The sequence below is a fragment of the Triticum urartu genome, chromosome 3 (assembly GCF_003073215.2).
Source record: "Triticum urartu cultivar G1812 chromosome 3, Tu2.1, whole genome shotgun sequence".
NCBI classification, from domain to species: Eukaryota; Viridiplantae; Streptophyta; class Magnoliopsida; order Poales; family Poaceae; genus Triticum; species Triticum urartu.
Window position 1 is genome coordinate 24893246 of NC_053024.1, and position 9485 is coordinate 24902730.

Genomic DNA, 9485 nt, shown 5'->3' on the forward strand with positions numbered 1-9485 from the left:
AGTTAAAGGTGAACTTAAACTCATTAGTAAACATGCTTCTATGGTTACCACTCAAGTATAACAGAATGATTTGCTCCGTGAATTAAATAGTAAGAAAAATGATAATGCTGTTAGAGTTATGACTAGAGGTGGTAAAATGACCCAGGAACCTTAGTATCCAAGGGCCATCCTAAGAGCAGCAAGATTCTCAGAGAAATGATATAGATTCACCTAGTCCTTCTAAAAGGAATAAAAAGAAAAATGATAGGACTTTGCATGCTTCTAGTGAACCTGTTATTGACACACCTGAGAATCCCAATGATATCTCTATTTCTGATGATGAAACACAATCTGGTAATGAACATGAAACTAGTGATAATGTTAATGATAATGTTCATGTTGATGCTCAACCTAGCAATGATAATGATGTAGAGATTGAACCTGTTGTTGATCTTGATAACCCACAATCAAAGAATCAACATTATGATAAGAGAGACTTTGTTGCTAGGAAGCACGGTAAGGAAAGAGAACCATGGGTTCAGAAACCCATGCCTTTTCCTCCTAAGCCATCCAAGAAAAAGGATGATGAGGATTTTGAGCGTTTTGCAGAAATGATTAGACCTATCTTTTTGCATATGCGTTTGACTGATATGCTTAAAATGAATCCTTGTGCTAAGTACATGAAAGATATAGTTACTAATAAGAAAAAGATACCGAAAGCTGAAATTTCCACCATGCTTGCTAATTATACTTTCAAAGGTGGAATACCTAAGAAACTAGGAGATCCCGGAGTACCAACTATACCATGCTCCATTAAAAGAAACTATGTTAAAACTGCTTTATGTGATCTTGGAGCCGATGTTAGTGTTATGCCTCTCTCTTTATATCGTAGACTTGATTTGAATAAGTTTACACCTACTAAAATATCTTTGCAAATGGCTGATAAATCAACTGCTATACCTGTCGGTATTTGTGAGGATGTGCCTGTTGTGGTTGCAAACGTTACTATTTTAACGAACTTTGTTATTCTTGATATTCCTGAGGACGATAGTATGTCTATTATTCTTGGAAGACCTTTTTTGAATACTGAAGGGGATGTTATTGATTGCAACAAAGGCAATGTCACTTTTCATGTTAATGGTAATGAGCATACGGTACACTTTCTGAGGAAACAACCTCAAGTCCACAGTATCAATTCTATTGGAAAAATTCCATCGATTATTTTTGGAGGATTTGAATTTCCTCTCCCTACTGTCAAGAAGAAATATTATATTCTTATTGTTGGGGATGTCCATATCCCCGTTGAGGTAACCTAGTGTTATTCGAAATTTCTTGTGACGCCCCGAGACCGATGTGCCAGGTGTCTTCCAGTTATTCGCTGTTGTTGCCTTGTCATTGCTTGCATGTCATGCATCTCATATCATGTCATCTTGTGCATTTCATTTGCATACATGTTCATCTCATGCATCCGAGCATTTTCCCCGTTGTCCGTTTTGCAATCCGGCGCTCCTATGTTCCCCGGTGTCCCTTTCTACCTCTTTTCGTGTGCGGGTGCTAAACGTTTTTGGATTGGACCGATACTTGTCATGCGGCCTTGGTTTACCCCCGGTAGACCGCCTGTCAAGTTTCGTGCCATTTGGACTTCGTTTGATACTCCAACGGTTAACCGAGGAACCGAAAAGGCCTCGTGTGTGTTGCAGCCCAACACCCCTCCAAAGTGGCCCAAAACCCACCTAAACCCCCTCCATCATCTCGGTCGTTCGATCACGATCGTGTGGCCGCAAACCGCACCTCATTCAGAGTCTCCTAGCTCCCTCTACCTATATATATGTGCTCTCCTCCGAAAATTCCGCGCAGATCAAACCCTAGCCCCGCTCCTCGTGCCGCCGGACAAAACTTCCCACCGCGCCGGGCATGTCCGTCGCCCCGCAGCCACATCACTCCGACCAATGGCATGTGTCCACGTCACCTGCCCCGCCGCCGCAACCAACCAGCACCCGCCACCTCAGCGACGCGCCGCCCCACTTCACCGCGGGCCCGCCCGGCCCATCCGATTGCCGCCCCGCGCCTGGTCGTCCCCGCCGCCTCAGGAGCTCGCCGCCGCCTCCAACCTCGCCGCCTCGCCGACCGGCAACCGCCGCCACCGTGTGAGCTCATCGGCGCCCGCAGGCCGCCCGGCCGGCTTCTCCACCGCCGCGCCTGCCAGATCTCAGCCGTGCCACCCGCTAGCTCTCCCCGCCACCGCGCTGCGCACTGCCTCCAACCGCCACTCGCCGGCATTGCCTCGCTCCGGCGAGCCGCCGGACATCGCCGCCGCCATCCGCGCCGCCCTCCGCCGGCGTTCGTCTCCGGTCGCCGCACCGGCCAGATCCAGGCGGGTGGACGAGATCCACCCGTCCCGCAATCCAAACGTGTCACCCGCTCCCGTACCACGCCGTCCCACTTCGTCTGGTCCCGCGTTGACTTTCCCCGAGAGGTCGAAATTCTTCTAAGTCCCCAGATCCCAGTAATTTTATGCATATTTCATCACATCATAAATTCATCACCATTGCTCTGATTCATGCGTGTAGCATATAAAAATGTTCGTCTCGACGAGTACATCATTTCATCTCATTGCATCATTTTCATTTGAGCTCATCTTGATGCCCAAAATGCTATTGGAAGAGGGCTATGTGATGATAGTTTCAGATCTGTTTCAGCATTTGCACTTTTGTCATTTTTGTCATGATTATTGTGTGCATGATATGGTCATGAGCTCTAGATGTGTTTTGTTATATGCCATGCCATCTTTACAGTGGTGTATGCCATGTATTTTTGTGATCTTTGTGGTGAATAGCACAAGCATGCAAAGTAGCTTACTCAATGATGCTGATTTTAGGGACTTCGAATTTCACTAAGTCCTTGCCCTGTCATTATTTTTATGACATATGTTCATGTTGTTTCCTAGTGATCGGTGCCTCTTTTGAGCATGATCAGTAAGGATGTTTTGTAGATATTGTGGTGCTCTTTCCATCCATGTCTTTGTTTGAAATTATGGAGCACCCTAGCTTGAGTCAATCGAGCTCCACTTTTGCTATAAAATGTTCCTGGCAGATTGTTAACATGTTTAGAGATTTTGCCGAGCTTGTTGTTGTTGATTTGTGCATGCTATGATGTTGTTCTTGCCATGTCTAGCTTCTATGCCATGTCTATTTGCTGGGTATATGCTTATTTTGTTATGCAATTCCTCATAGTGAGTGCATCGAGCTCGTAAACATGCCTACTCGTTATCAGTTTTGTCATGCTCCAGTTTTTCACTAAGTCTGAATATGTTTATGTTTTTGCTATGTTCACATGCTTGCAATTGTATTTTATGATCCTTTTGACTCATGGTTACTAAGGGACTTTTGTTGTATGCTTTGAGTAGCTTCATGCAATGCCTTGCTTTGCCATGATATGTTCCTGTAGCATGTAGTTTTGATGCTCTAAAGATTGCTTCCTGATGTTAAATTCCTGACTTGCTGTTAATTTCACTAAGTCTGAAACCTGTTATCTTTTGCACTTTTGTCATGCTTGTTTGAACCTGTTAATGAGTGATTTAGCCGTAGCTCAGTGTTTATCTTTTGTCAAGCATCTTGAGTGGATACCTGCCATGTATTTTTTTGCCATGTTTGAGTGTTGTAGCATATTTTCTTGATGCATTTAGATGGCCTCTTGCTGATTATCGCAGACCGGTGCCATATTTGTTTTGCTTGTCATTTCCAAACCGTGCATCTGATTCCGGTGATCTTTATATCGATTTCGACCGAAACCAACTCATATTTCCAATGGCACTCTTGGATTTCCAAGTTGAGGCCAGGTTCAATCATTCCTTTCCAGATCATGCATATGCACCGCATACCGCATCCCGCATATCATGCCATGTTCATGTGTTGGTTGTTTACTATGTTGTGTGCTTCTTTCCGGTGTTGCTTCTTCGGGTTGGTTCCGATAACGTCGCGTTTCTGAGGACCCGTTCTACTACGTCCGTTTGTCTTCTTCATGGACTCGTTCTTCTTCCTTGCGGGATTTCAGGCAAGATGACCATACCCTCGAAATCACTTCTATCTTTGCTTGCTAGATGCTCGCTCTTTTGCTATGCCTATGTTGCGATACCTACCACTTGCTTATCATGCCTCCCATATTGTTAAGCCAAGCCTCTAACCCAACTTGTCCTAGCAAACCGTTGTTTGGCCATGTTACCGCTTTGCTCAGCCCCTTTTATAGCGTTGTTAGTTGCAGGTGAAGATTGGAGTTTGTTCCTTGTTGGAACATGGATATTTTGTTGGGATATCACAATATCTCTTATTTAATTAATGCATCTATACACTTGGTAAAGGGTGGAAGGCTTGGCCTTATGCCTGGTGTTTTTTTCCACTCTTGCCGCCCTAGTTTCCGTCATATCGGTGTTATGTTCCTGGATTTTGCGTTCCTTACACGGTTGGGTTATAACGGGAACCCCTTGACAGTTCGCTTTGAATAAAACTCCTCCAGCAAGGCCCAACCTTGGTTTTACCATTCGCCACCTAGCCTCTTTTTCCCTTGGGTTAGGCCAGCCCAAGGGTCATCTTTATTTTAACCCCCCCCCCCCCGGGCCAGTGTTTGTCTAAGTGTTGGTCCAAACTAGAGCCCCTTGCAGCGCCACCTCGGGGAAACTCGAGGGCTGGTTTTAGTTGTACGGATTGCTTATTCGGTGTGCCCTGAGAACGAGATATGTGCAGCTCCTATCGGGATGTCGGCGCATCAGGTGGTCTTGCTGGACTTGTTTTACCATTGTCGAGGATGTGTTGTAACTGGGATGCCAAGTCTGATCGGATTGTCTTGGGAGAAGGAATATCCTTCGTTAACCGTGAGAGCTTGTGATGGGCTAAGTTGGGACACCCCTGCAGGGATTTGAACTTTCGAAATTCATGCCCGCGGTTATGGGCAGATGGGAATTTGTTAATGTCCGGTTGTAGAAAACCTGAAGTTGATGTTAATTAAAATACATCAACCGCGTGTGTAACCGTGATGGTCTCTTTCCGGCGGAGTCTGGGAAGTGAACACGGTGTTGGAGTAATGCTTGACGTAGGTTGTTCTAGGATCACTTCTTGATCATAGTTGTTCGACCGTGCTTTTGCCTTCTCTTCTCGCTCTCATTTGTGTATGTTAGCTACCATATATGCTAGTCGCTTGCTGCAGCTCCACCTCATACCTTTTACCCTTCCTATAAGCTTAAATAGTCTTGATCGCGAGGGTGTGAGATTGCTGAGTCCCCGTGACTCACAAATACTTCCAAAACCAGTTTGCAGGTGCCGATGATATCGTGCAGGTGACGCAACCGAGCTCAAGGAGGAGCTCGATGAAGTTTGTGTTCGCTATGTTGTTCTGTTTCCAGTTGATCAGTAGTGGAGCCCAGTTGGGACGATCGGGGATCTGTGTAGCTTTTGGGGTAGTCTTCTTTTATTTTGGTTCCGTAGTCGGACCTTGATTGGATCTGGATGATGTAATGCTTTATTCATGTATTGTGTGAAGTGGCGATTGTAAGCCAACTATGTATCGCTTTCCCTTATTTATTACATGCGTTGTTGTGAAGATTACCTCACTTGTGACATTGCTTTCAATGCGGTTATGCCTCTAAGTCGTGCTTCGACACGTGGGAGATATAGCCGCATCGAGGGCGTTACATTTCTCCGGTTTCATGTTACTCGAAATGAGTTTGTCAACAAGACTTGATCAACCTTGTTAATGGATTCCTTTTGATGAGCGTGAGATGGATGAAGTTAGAAAGCACAACCTTCTGTACCCTCTTTTTACTTTCTGCTATTTATATTAAATAAAGCAAAAATAGTAATTTCTATCTGTTTTCTGATTATCCGTGCAATATAAAAATACCCGAAAATAAAAGTTCTCCAAATGCCCTGAAATTTAAATATGATTTTTTTCTGAAATATTTGAGAATATCTGGCACTGACAACACAGGAGGGGGAGCAAGCACCTGGCCACGTGGGTCCATGGCGCGCCCACCCCCTGGGCGCGCTCCCTGCCTCATGGGCCCACGGTGGCTCCCCTCAACTTATTCCTGCACCCACACACTTCTTCTTCCTCCCAAAAAAACCACCATCCAGCTCAAGCACGACTTCTAGCTCATTTTGCTGTGATTTTCGATCTCCTTGCTCAAAGCACCTCTCACAAAACTGCTTTGGGGGATCGTTCCTTGGTATGTGACTCCTCCATTGGTCCAATTAGTTTTTGTTCTAGTGCTTTATTCATTGAAAATTTGTGCTGCCTAGGTGACCATGTTCTTGAGCTTGCATGTCAAATTTATATGGTTCCAAGTAGTTCTAATGCATGATATAGGCTCTAGGCACTTGTAGGGGTAGTCGCTATCAATTTGTTGAGTTTGGTTTACTTTTATTTGAAGTTACTAAAAATTTCAGAATTTTTCAAAAAATAATGAAGAGATTTTATAGGGGCTCATCGAGCCGAAGCTCGAAGGATAAGCAAAGTGAGGAGGATAAGAGACCCCAAGTATAATCTCCCTCGCACCATGGAGGTCCGGCCGTGTGAATGGCCTTGTGATGATTTCTTGAGGGCAGCCGGGATTTATGATGATTTCTATGAATTGGCTGAGAATGCAGGCCTCACCGCCTTCCTCCACGACCAACGCGAACAGTATCTCTTACTCACCAATATCTTTGTGCAAACCTTTCATTTCCATGCTAGGAGCTCACCACCTACGGTGGAGTTTTACTTATATGATGAGCATAAGGAGATGTCACTTCGTGATTTTTGTCGGGTTTGTTTGATCCCTTTTGAGGGCATCATAGAGGAACCACATCGTGACTATGTGGATGGGTTTATTGATACCATCACTTTAGGGGAAACGAGGAAGGTTTCCGACGCACGAACTACTAGCATACACTTTCCTGTTCTACGTTACTTTGCTATATTTGCTAGTAGATGCTTAATTGGGCGTGGAAACTGTGGAAACCTGAGTGCCCCTGATATTGTTATGTTGTTCCATGCCTTATTTCGTGATGATACATTCAGCATGGGTGCTATTATTGCAAAGCGGTTAAATCTTAACCGTACTAAGGGCCCCGTCTTTGGAGGCATCTTCGCCTCGCGCCTAGCTGCACATTCTAACATACCTATTAGGCATTATGAGAAGGAAGAAAAATTGCTGCCTCCTGTTTATTTAGATTATAAGAGTATGGTAGCACATGATTTTATTGTTAAGAATAGGGAAAATGAGCTTAAATACAAATTGTTCTTTGATAAACATCATCCTGAGACTATTACCCTGCCTGCTCCTTCCTTGTTTGATTTATCTGCTGGCAAGTACCTTATTCCGTTTGAGGCCATTCACGCCTACCAGAACCCTACATCAGCTGCAGAGCCAGAGCCGAAACCACAATTTGAGCCTCCACGATAGTCTGATTACCAGTGGGATCCGGAGGCGATTGCCAGCCAGTGGCAATCTGACTATGCATCTCAGTACGACCCCAACTACAACTTTGGATATCCGCCAGGCCATCCGTGGCATTAGACCAACTTAGGCCAAAAGCCTAAGCTTGGGGGAGTACATATTTCCCACCGACATTACATTCATGTTCACATACTCATTGCTAGATGTCGGTGCTCATACTTTTTCATTGTAATATCCATGCTAGTTTATTTTCCTTTTTATGCTTTCTTCTTGTGTGTTTGATAAACCTTAAGAAAAAACCAAAAAAATAGTTGTAGATTTTAGCTAGTTTTAATTTCCATGCCTATAGTAGTAATTAAAAAGAAAACCCAAAAAGATTTCATGTTCTTCTTTTGCTTCTTGGGAGCTTTCCCGTGTAAATAGTTTCTTTTCTTTTCTTTTCTTTGGGGGTCAATAGGAGAAGACCTTAAGTAAACTGTTAAAGTGGCTCTTATATGCATTATTGTTGATATGACAAAAGAGTCCATATTGTCTTGTCTTCTCCCGTTTATTGAATGCTTGCAGATTCCAGCTTAGTCCAATGCACGTGCACTGTTACTATTATTCACATCGTTTAGTCGTGCAAGTGAAAGGCAATTATGACGATATGTGATGGACTGATTGAGATGGAAGAAGCTGGTATGAACTCGACCTCTCTTGTTTTTGTAAATATGATTAGTTCATCGTTCCTGATTCAGCCTATTATGAATAAACATGTTTGCAATGACAATTAGAGATTATAGTTGCTTATGCCATGCTTAATTAGCTAGGAGCTTATAATTAATGGTTTACCTTGGGTGCCAACATGCTATTAGAATGGTTGTGATGTGGTATGATAGGGTGGTATCCTATTTTGAACGATTCGAGTGGCTTGACTTGGCACATGTTCACGCATGTAGTTGAAACAAAATCAACATAGCCTCTACGATGTTTATGTTCATGGTGCATTATATCCTACTCATGCTTGCATGAAGTGTTGATTAATTTTAATGCATGTTCATGACTGTTGTCGCTCTCGAGCTGGTCGCTTCCCAGTCTTTTTCTAGCCTTCACCTGTACTAAGCGGGAATATTGCTTGTGCATCCAATCCCATAAACCCCAAAGTTGTTCCATATGAGTCCACCATATCTACCTATATACGGTATCTACCTGCCGTTCCAAGTAAATTTGTATGTGCCAAACTCTAAACCTTCCAATATACATTCTGTTTTGTATGCTCGAATAGCTCATGTATCAACTAGGGCTGTTCGTATCTTCCATGTTAGGCGGGTTATTCTCAAGAGGAGTGGACTCCGCTCCTCACTCGCGAGAAAATGGCTAGTCACCGGGATGCCAAGTCCCATGCTTTATGCAAATCAAATCAAAATAATTGCAAACAAAACTCCCCCTGGGACTGTTGTTAGTTCGAGGCACTCGTTGTTTCGAGCAAGCCATGGATTGATGCTTGTTGGTGGAGGGGGAGTATAAACTTTACCATTCTGTTTGGGAACCGCCTATAATGTGTGTAGCATGGAAGATATCGCCATCTCTTGGTTGTTATGTTGACAATGAAAGTATACCGCTCAAAATATTATTCACCTATATTTCAAAACCGAGCTCTGGCACCTCTACAAATCCCTACTTCCCTCTGCGAAGGGCCTATCTATTTACTTTTATGTTGAGTCATCATCCTCTTATTAAAAAGCACCAGTTGGAGAGCACCGCTGTCATTTGCATTCATTACTGTTAGTTTACATTGAGTATGACTTGACTGGATCTCTTTTACCATGAATTACAATGTCTAGTCAGTCCTTGATCTTTAAAGGTTCTCTGCATTTATGTTTTGCGGTCTCAGAAAGGGCTAGCGAGATACCATCTTGTTATATCATATTATGATTGTTTTGAGAAAGTGTTGTCATCCGAGATTTATTATTATTATTGCTCGCTAGTTGATTATGACATTGATATGAGTAAACATGAGACCTAAGAGTTATTGTGAATGTGGTTAGTTCATAATCTTTGCTGAAAACTTGAACGCTGGCTTTACATATTTACAACA